Source organism: Maniola jurtina, chromosome 4 (genome assembly GCF_905333055.1).
Source record: "Maniola jurtina chromosome 4, ilManJurt1.1, whole genome shotgun sequence".
Classification (NCBI taxonomy): domain Eukaryota; kingdom Metazoa; phylum Arthropoda; class Insecta; order Lepidoptera; family Nymphalidae; genus Maniola; species Maniola jurtina.
Genome location: NC_060032.1, coordinates 1,523,136 through 1,533,894, shown reverse-complemented (window position 1 = coordinate 1,533,894; position 10,759 = coordinate 1,523,136). Strand labels below are relative to the sequence as shown.

Here is a 10,759-nt window from a genome sequence, read left to right as displayed (position 1 = left end):
AAACTTAGCAGGTAAGATTGCAGTCAAGACTAACTTGGCAATGACTAAAATAAATACAAGTGTAAATTAAAAATTTATAACACCCCCGAAAAGTGAAGGTTACAGTAACTAGAAAAGACCTGATAACTTTCAAACGGCTGAACCGATTTTCTTGGACTATTCCGCGCCTACGATCCAAAGTATCTGAGTTTTCCAAAACATCATTTTCAAATAAATAATTATGTATCAAGGCAACGTCCATCTTGACAGCTTGACATTTGTCAATTGACATATTAATATTATGAACCTAACGGTTATCTAACCTTCTTTTCTACAAGAAAACTAGAAAAAAGCTGATAACTCTTAAACGGCTGAACCAATGTTTTTGGATTATAGCTAAGAACACTCTCAATCAAGCCACCTTTCAAACAAAAAAAAGTAAATTAAAATCGGTTCATTCGTTTAGGCGCTACGATGCCACAGTCAGATACACAGATACACAGATACACACGTCAAACTTATAACACCCCTCTTTTTGGGTCGGGGGTTAAAAAGGCAGATTCATTAACCGACTTCGAAAAAAGGAGGAGGTTCTCAATTCGTCGGAATATTTTTTATTTTTTATTTTATGTATGTTACCCGAATACTCCAAAGACGCCTGGACCGATTTGGAAATTTTTTTGTTTGTTTGAAAGGGTATACTTTGCAGGTGGTCCCATTTTTTGGTGAAGATCTGATGAAAAGGCCACTAAATACTGTGAAATAAAAAAAATCAAAAGAAAAATAAAACCGACTTCAAAAACCACAAGCACTAAAAAGTTAAAAATAATTTTTGTTTCTACACGTGTATATAATATATTATGTATGTATGAAGTTTGGCGAGCATCACACTTGGATTTCTAGTTTCTTTTATTATGCTCGCTCGACTTCATACATACATTACACATGTATTTTTTTTTACTTTTTAGTGTTTGTGGTTTTTGAAATCGGTTTTATTTTTCTTTTGAAAATTTTTTTTGTTCACGTGACCTGAGAAATATCCTACAGCGACGCGTGTCTCCGACAGCATAAACTTAAGTATATTTTTCTTAAGAGAGTAACGTCTCACTGTTATGTGTGCGGAACGTCACTCTCACAAAATAGAGAGAGAGCGAGAGATAAATGCTTATATTATAGAAAGAGAACAATTTATTAAATTTTAGACTGCAGCGCTGTGCCAGCTCTATAGTCTATTGCAATATAATGCATCATAACAAAGAGCCGTTATTTATTTAACCATCTTTGCGTAGTAATCCGTCTTTACCTCGAAGTTAAGTTCTATTAAGGATTCTGTGATAATGTCTTTGGGCCTCAACAGCTATGAGCCATCCATATGGCATCAATAGGTAACTTGAAGTATAATAATTTCTTGTTACAGTCGCAAATTAATACACCCATGTCAAAGTTTAAGTTGGGAACAATTGGTCCCGCTTCTGTCGCTTTTGTTCCTTGTTACTTGCTAGTTGGTAAGTTATACGCCTGTGTACTTAGCGAACTGCAGCTTTGTTACTGCGAACTAAGTAAGATTGTAAGTTGTTGATGTAAGTTTTCCCTGAGACGTTATACTAATTATTTACAGTAATGAGATTCTTGTGACGTATCACAACCCATGTTATACTAAATGTGAAAGTGTGTTTGTTAGTGCCTCAATAACGTCGCAACGGAATAACGGGGTGACATGTTTTAGCAGTTACTTAATAGTTAAAGATCTGGAGAATGACTTTTTGTCTCTGAAAATCAAAGAGTTCCCACAGGATTTTTAAAAACCTGAATTCGAATAAAAACTCCACTCGGACAAAGCCCCAGGTAACATTTATTAGTTATAATCACACTATCACATTTCACACTATCACACTAATATTATAAAGGCGAAAGTTTGTATGTGTGTGTGTGTGTGTGTGTGTGTGTGTGTGTGTGTGTGTGTGTGTGTGTGTGTGTGTGTGTGTGTGTGTGTGTGTGTGTGTGTGTGTGTGTGAGTGTGTGTGTGTTTGTTACTCCTTCACTCAAAAACTACTGGACGGATTGGGCTGAAATTTAGAATGGAGATAGATTATACTCTGGATTAGCACATAGGCTACTTTTTATCCCGGGAAATTAAAGAGTTCCCACGGGATTTTTAAAAAACTACATCCACGCGAACGAAGTCGCGGGCATCAGTAGTATGAAAATAATTATGATTTGTCCAAAATAATGTGCTAGAAAGGCTAGATAGGCAACTTGGAGCATACCTACCTTCAGTCTAGAATTGTATTACCCGTATCAAAGTTTAATAATAATTTGTTTAACGTGTGGGTTTGTTGTTTTGTCCACACAAAACAAGAACCCAACAAAAAACTAACTAACTACTGATATTTTTTTTAATTTACCAGGATGAAAAGTTGCCTAATATATCACTTTCCAGATCTTTAACTATATCCAATATCGATACGAAACACCAACTAACTAAATAATACACTTTCGCATTTATAAAATTAGTAAGGCTATATTATTGTAAACGATTTCATGGATGACATGGTGTAATTAAATTATAACGTAGTGTTAAACCACAAAAGCCGTAGCCGCGGGGTATGGTTGATTCCTATAAAACCATGAACATAATAATCTCTATAGGTATGTTATAAATGCAAAATTAAGTTTGTTTGTTGGTTTGTCCTTCAATTACGTCGCAACGGATCAACGTGATTTTTGCATGCCCGGAAAATTAAACAGTTCCCACTGGATTTTCTAAAACCTGATTTCACTTAAACGAAGTTCATCTAGTCTAAATAATATATACAAGTGTAAATTAAAAATTTATAACACCCCCGACAAGTGAAGGTTACAGTAAGTAGAAAAGAGCCGATAACTTTCAAGCGTCTGAACCCATTTTCTTGAATTACTTATAGCTAAGAGCACTCTCGATCAAACCACCTTTCAAATAAAAAAAACTAAATTAAAATCGGTTCATTAGTTTAGGAGCTACGATACCACAGACAGATACACTGATACACACTTCAAACTTATAACACCCATCTTTTTGGGTCGGAGGTTAAAAAGGAAAAGGTGACTGACTGAGTGACTGATCTATCAACGCATAGACTTCTTGACGGGTCGGGCTGAACTTTAGCATCATAGCTACTATGACGTAGACATTCGCAAAGAAAGGATTTTTGAAAATTCAACCCCTAAGGAGTATTTATTCATCCAAGCCCCTAAGAGGGTAAAAAGAAGTCGCGGGCATAACCTAGTTTTATTATAATTATTCCACAAAGCAGTGATTACCGCAAACATTGATATGATGAAAACACATTAATAACTGATGATGATATCAGAGAGTTTAATAACCACAATATTTGTGAGCACAGGAATTAATCCATGAAGCCATTTTAAATTAACCACATTAATATTTTGTACAAAATTTATGTACCTATTCATATTCCATACTTATTCATATGATTAGTTCGCCACGATCTAAGACGTTTGCCTGTTCAAATGTTGAGAGCAATAACGCAAGAAATTCGCTTCACTATTATTTATTGTGAAGTTATACTAATAATAGTGTTCCCCGTTAAAAATGACATAATTACGTTTCTTTATAATATTTATCTTATTTTAGTATTTGTTGTTCAAGTACAAGATATAACTGAAATTGTACGCAGGTTTCAGTTTCCAATATGTAGCCAATTTTGGTATATAGAATTCATGCGAACGGAGTCGCGAGCATCAGCCTAGTCCTTTTATACAATTAAAAAAAAAAAGAATAGTAGTCATGCCAATCATAATTAATACTCCCCTTTGCCCTCCAATTAAGCGTAAAGCTTGTGCCAGGAGTGGGTGCGACAATAGTGCAACGGGTGGGGTTTGAACCGCCGACCTTTCGGAATCCAGTCCGCTCCTCAACCGTTGAGCTATCGAGGCTTATTTATTTATTAATTTAGAAGTACAGAAGTATGGATTTGCATTCTTATTCAAGTTTGATTCGCATTGTATTGAGTCATAAAATGTTCGACAAAACCCGTCATTTTTTGACGTCTGATAACAATATCAGGAATCACGGCTGAATAGTTTCATCTGAAACATCCCTCTCGTAAACTTTTACGACTCATTTGACATGATTGACGTTGCAGATTGAATCCGCCGCAAAAGTTTCTTTTTTTTTGTACAGGACATAAAATTCTTTATGTTTTATGAATATCAGCTGTACTTTCTATTTTATACGACTAGACAGATACGACGGACAGACAGACAACGAAGTGATCCTATAGGATAACTTCGTTCCTTTTTCTTTTTGAGGTGCGGAGCGATAAGGCCGCCAAATTGTACCACTTAGTATTTTAGTTGTGTAATGTTTTATTTTTTTGTTTCTTTTTAAGCTTGTTTTTAAGATGATGTACAATAAAGCATATTTCTATTTCAATTTCAACCCTGAAAATCATTCATTTACTCATGGACTTAGAAGAAAATTATGAACCCTTCATAAAAACGTGTACTTTAACCGATACATTGATGAATCTTTCTTCAAAACTTGTATGTCAACTGACATAATATTATTATTCAGTTAATCACTATTATCCTAGGAAGTCAGCCATCAAAAGCAATTCTCAATTACTATTATAATTACACTCGATCGGATTTCTCTGATAACATCTAGGCATTACAATGGAATGTATTGCTATGAGCTTAGAACAGAGAATACTCATTATATAGAGAGAGAGCCTGTGAGGGTCAAACCTTCATTATTTTATAAAAGCTGAAAGTTTATCTGCGCATTGTCCTCAACACAGGGAGGAACATCCGCGAATAACATTTAGCGTTAACTTTACATTTATTAAATTTTAAAGATGTCTGATAGGAGTTTGCTACGACACTGTCTGGCAATGCATGACGTGATTGGTGATAGTACTATTCCGAAGAAAATATAAAAAGCTTGCACTTTATATTTTGACGTAAGATTTTTTACACCTTTGTTACCTGTTATCTGCCAAAGTCTACATAATCCAAGCTTCATAGTCGCGCATCGTTCCTTCCTGTGGGACAATAGGCAGATGATTTTCAGCTTTTATAAAATAACGAAGGTCTGACCCTCGCGGGCTCTTAGATCAATACACCTGTACCCTGGGGCTGCAAGCTCAGCCTTGATAATGGACTTTGTTAGCTATCTACACAATGGTATATAGAGTTACCTTTCTTAAAATCCTTGTGTCGGTATTCGGTACCTGTACTGAAACGGGTATTCGGTATCTGTACTAAAACGTTTACGGCAAACTATTTTAATAGTCCAAAGGGTCTTATAATACAACTAGCTTATGCCTGCGACTTTGTGCGCTTGGACCACAATTTCAAACCTCTATTTTACACACTTAGGGATTGAATTTTCAAAAGTCCTTCTTACCGAATACCTTTAGTATCATAATAGCTACCAGCATGCCGGATTTAAGCTGTACGTCAATAGATCAGTCAGTCAGTCAGATTTTCATTTATATATTTAGATAATGTAATGAGTCTTGATGATATGTAACAAAGAAAAAGAGAAAAACAAGAAGAATCTAAAATATTTCCTTTTAAAAGCCAATAAAACAAAACGACTGAAGTAATTATATTAAGTGTGTAAATAAACACTCAAAACTTAAAAATAAATTTTAATTTCAAACGTAACCTTTGAAAATTTCATAATCTTAATTATAAAAGTTATTAGGCGGAACAAACAATTTAGACGAAATTAAAAAACTGGGCAGTTTTTTGATAGCTTTTTGGCAGTTGATTCTGCTGACCTACAGCCACACACAGCACAGAGTAGGATAGAATTAGGTACTGGTATTATAGAGGTCCAACGAAGATCTAGACAGAGTATTCCAAGTTTCTTGCTGGTTCTTCTCGGTAAGAATGGCATTCCGAACAAGTGGTAGATGCATTTGACGATTCAAAAGTACTTGTAAAAGTCTAATTGAATTGAATAAAAAATAATTTATTTATAATGCGGTGATTGTGGGCAAAGAGTGACCCAAACTAGCCTACGTAGTTAGGGAACTATGTTACTTTGGGAAAATAAAGATTACATATTTTGATTTAAAAACCTTTACTCTGCACTTGTAAGCATACATTTTTCATACATTCAACGCAAATAAACATAATTTAGTTCCAATGCTCGATGTAAAATTCAAATGAATACGGAATCCGTTCGGTTAGTCAATTCGTAAAATCTGCTGATTTAACGTTTTTATAGAATGAATTTTATATGAACCTACTGGGCAAATGTGAACTTTGTTTTACTGGATGAATTTGGCCCGCGAGGTTCAAATAGTTTTAATCCCCAGTAACCAGTGTTAGACACAAAATCATTTTTCAATTTTCACTGCAAATTGCTGATAAATTTTACATAAACTGGGTAGATTTGAATTTTGTTGCTACACGGGGTTTACGTGTTATTTTTAACCCCCGACCCAAAAAGAGGGGTGTTATAAGTTTGACGTGTGTATCTGTGTATCTGTGTGTCTGTGTATCTGTGTGTCTGTGTATCTGTGTATCTGTGTATCTGTGTATCTGTCTGTGGCATCGTAGCGCCTAAACGAATGAACCGATTTTAATTTACTTTTTTTTGTTTGAAAGGTGGCTTGATCGAGAGTGTTCTTAGCTATAATCCAAGAAAATCGGTTCAGCCGTTTAAAAGTTATCAGCTCTTTTCTAGTTTTCTTGTAGAAAAGAAGGTTAGATAACCCTTAGGTTCATAATATTCAAGTGTCAATTGACAAATGTCAAGCTGTCAAGATGGACGTTGCCTAGATATACATAATTATTTATTTGAAAATGATTTGTCGGGGGTGTTGAAAATTTTTAATTTACACTTGTTAATATAATATTATTAAGTAGAAGCCCATAACTTCATCCACGTGTAAATGTCTTTTTGATTTTCCGGGATCAAAAGAAGCTTGTGTCCGTCTCCGTGATACAAGATATTAAATTTCATCAAAATCTGTTAAACGAATGGGCCGTGAAAATGTAACAGACAGACAGATAGATAGTCAGACAGACAGCTACACTTTTGTATTTATAATTTGAGTATGCATAAAGAGTACTCCAAAATATATCAATGAAATAAATTGCTGATTCAATTTGGTGTATAAATGAATTTTATATGAACTGGGTAGATTCGAACTTTGGTTTACTGGATTTTTCCACACGTGTCTTTAAATATACCTGTTATTATTAGTTTCGTCCTCTATGACAAGTTTTGACGTAAAACCTAGTAACATTTTGATCCAGATTTCTAATTTTCAGTGAGAAAACAGAAAATTGCTGATTCGATTGGCGTGTAAATAAATGAATTTTATATAAACCTTGTAGATTTGAACTTAGTTTGATTGGATAGATTCGCTCCACGAGTTACAATAATTATTTTAATCCATGACCAATATTCGATGTGGAATCTAATCTGGTATCAATCGAGTTCACCCCAAGGGAACAAATTTTTGCCGGGGAATGAATTTTGTATGAACCGGGCAAATATTAACTTTGTTTTACCGGACAGATTTTCCCAATATTGGTTTTAGATTTTAATCCCTTGTTCTGAACAAACAGGTAACTTTTTACCTTTTCATTTATTAAAGAGTTTCGTTTGTTCATTGAACCTTCCTGCACTGAAACAGAACTTGAATAAGCAATTTTTAACCCCGACCCAAAAAGTGTTATAACCCGGTGTTATAAGTTTGACGTGTGTATCTGTGTATCTGTCTGTGGCATCGTAGCTCCTACATACCCCTAGCTCGCTGCACACCCCGATTCTTGCCATCCCAACCTGTCGCGGACTATTATACGTACTGGGTGCTTAGTTTACCTGTCTGTGTCTACTTATTCAAAACAAAAGCGCTTCACACGTTTATCGATTTCCTCCATTCGGTTCACAAACTTTCAGATGTGACCTTTAAAAGGCATGAACTTTAACACAAATAACTAGAATGGGAATATGGGATCAAAATAGCCCAGTATCATTTAATCCATTAAGCGAGGATAGCCTAGTGGTTAAGTCCACCTGCTATTCAAGGGGTCGGCGATTCGATTCCTCGGACTGACTTCCAAAAAGGAGGTGGTTCTCAATTTGGGCCGTTTTTTTAGACAACGAAAGAATCTATGGGCAGTGGGCACTAACTAATCGGTACTACTACCCCATATTTTTAACCCCCCACCCAAAAAGAGGGGTGTTATAAGTTTGACTTGTGTATCTGTGTATCTGTCTGTGGCATCGTAGCTCCTAAACTAATGAACCGATTTTAAATTATTATTTTTTTGTTTGAAAGGTGGCTTGATCGAGAGCTTAGCTATAATCCAAGAAAATCGGTTCAGCCGTTTGAAAGTTATCAGCTCTTTTCTAGTTACTATAACCTTAACTTGTCGGGGGTGTTATAAATTTTTAATTTACACTTGTGTCATGTTATATGATATATCGAAAACTGTGTAAGTAAATAAGTTTCATTTAGCAATGCACCGCTAGGCCTCACATCTCCCTGAATGAGACCTTATATACTCGTACCTAGTTGTATTCAACCGCATTTTGAATTGGATTGGAATTGACGGCAATCCCGATTATTGTAGCGAGGTGCAAATAAATTCCAAGTGTAATTATTGACTATCACCTGTCATCTACGGCACTAATTGGATTCCACGGATAGTTCCGATGCTAAAGCAAATTAACCTGGAACACGTGTATATTGGGATTGGCGCAGATTAAGAGCTTATGCACACGTGAATATAATTACCAGGCAATATCAGTTTTACGGTGTAATTATGCGTTGCTCTTTATTAAAAATTCAAGCGTAAAATTGAGTTAAAAATAAAAAATATTGAGATGCAAAGTCATATGCAGGGCATAAGCTAATATTTAACTGAATCAGTAACTTCACTTCTATTAGATTAAATTTTAATTAAATAATTTTGCACTGCAATAATATTTATTACGGAATAGGTTTAACAAATTATAATTACCTAATTATCTAAAGTAAGTATATAAGTACTAATTAGATTTGGAACTCATAATTAAAACCAGAAACCGATAATTATTATAATTATTATTCAAAACCAAAAGTAGGTACTAATAATTATTATTATATTCGAAACTCAATTAAAAAACTAAAATTGCCTTGCTGCCGGCGGGTGAAATCCTGTTAGGGCGATTACGTACTGCATCCGATCCGAATCCGTGAAAATACGTTCCGAAGTAGTCATAGAACTATTTGTATGGTAGCCTACGTACTACATCCGACTTCCGTCATTCATAAGAATATCTCGGACGTGCCTCGGATTCAAATCGGACGTATGACGTAGAAAATATGTCAAAGATGTCCATTGAATATTTTGGATTTGAATCAGAGATCGGATTAGTGCGTAAGCAATATCCAAGTTTGGTCCGAGTTTTTATATCCGTATTTTCACGGATTCGGATCGGATGAGTGCGTAACCACTCTTAAAGTCTATACTACAATAATAGTTATAAGTACGCGACAGGTCGAGATGGCAATCGGGGTGGGGATGCCCCGCACACACCCAGCCCCCGCGCGGAGGTTAGCGTGGGTCACGCGTGGGTGTGCGGGGCGTCCCCCCCCCTCATCCCCGATTGCCATCTTGACCTGTCGCGTACTTATAATTCTAATGAGTCTGGCTTCAAATCGATTATAGTTTGATTCGGCTATCTAGCTTTGTTATCACAGGGTGCAAATAATTTTGGACTATAATTAACTATTGTTCATTATTCACTGCACTAATTGGATTCCGTAGATAATTCCAATACTAACATAAATTAGTTTGGTATGGATACCTACATAATATTGTTTCGGATGCTTGTTTACTTTCTAAATGTTATGTTATTACAGTTAAAGCCAATAAGTTTATTGGAACACTAGCGACCTTTATTGCCTGTTATCTCCCATAGCCACCATGATCCAAACTTCATAGTTGCTGATCGCTCCTCCCTGTGGTGGGAACAATATGACGAGAAACTTTCAGCTTTTATAAAATAACGAAGGCCTGGCACGTGCTTGCTCTCATTCTATAGTTAAAAACCACTCCTTTAAAAATCCCGTTCGAAAAACTCCGTCGTTTCCCTGTTAATAACCGTTCTTAGTTGCTTCTTAAAGAACATTTTTATATTAAGAGTCTAATAAAAATTTAAGCACCCTACACCGTCGTAAAATAAGGTTTTGATTACGCAAATAAAACGAATTCTTTCATTAGCTCTTTGAATCTTCCCGACATCAAGAAACTTCAAGTAGACACCTTCCACGTTCGCAATAGAAATTTTATCTTCACATTTTCTCTTGTAAGTAAAATATTCATCCGGTTTTTAATATCGTAAATGAGTTTTGTAGCGAAGAAAATGATGCTTTTTTTATTAATTTAAAAATATGAAAGCAATACGTATAAGTGCAGCTACAATATTTTATTAAAGCTGCGGCCACATCTACGCTTCACAGGAAAACTGTCTTATGAAACTTCAGCTCTTTTTTTTTCTTTCCATACAATGAAATGATCTTTAAATGAAACTGAGTCGATCAGCATTTAAAAAAATTTAGTCAATTTCATTGATTTTAAGGACAACTCACGCTTGACCAAAAAATTGACTATGCCAAAATTGTTTTCCCAAAAAAACTGAAGTTTCCTAAGACAGTTTTTCTGTATCTCCTATGGTTTTGGATTTCCCCATACTGTCCCAGTTAAAAAAAACTTTTTAGTAGTGCCCTCAAATTCTACCAAGTGCTACCACGCTCAAATTCTT

The 10,759-nt window shown here is 35.2% G+C and overlaps 1 protein-coding gene across 3 annotated transcripts in view; it reads left to right on the top strand.

Moving 5' to 3' along the window:
* The window catches only part of LOC123864504 (neuroligin-4, Y-linked-like), a 112,323-nt gene that overhangs the window by 70,507 nt on the left and 31,057 nt on the right, over nucleotides 1-10,759 (top strand). The window contains exon 1 of one of the 3 annotated variants that reach the window (XM_045904986.1): nucleotides 10,265-10,303. The exons of the other annotated variants lie outside the window; for them this stretch is intronic. The gene's annotated coding sequence lies outside the window, so the exon portion shown is untranslated. Of the gene's footprint in view, nucleotides 1-10,264; nucleotides 10,304-10,759 lie in introns of those variants that run through there. 3 annotated transcript variants of the gene reach the window in all.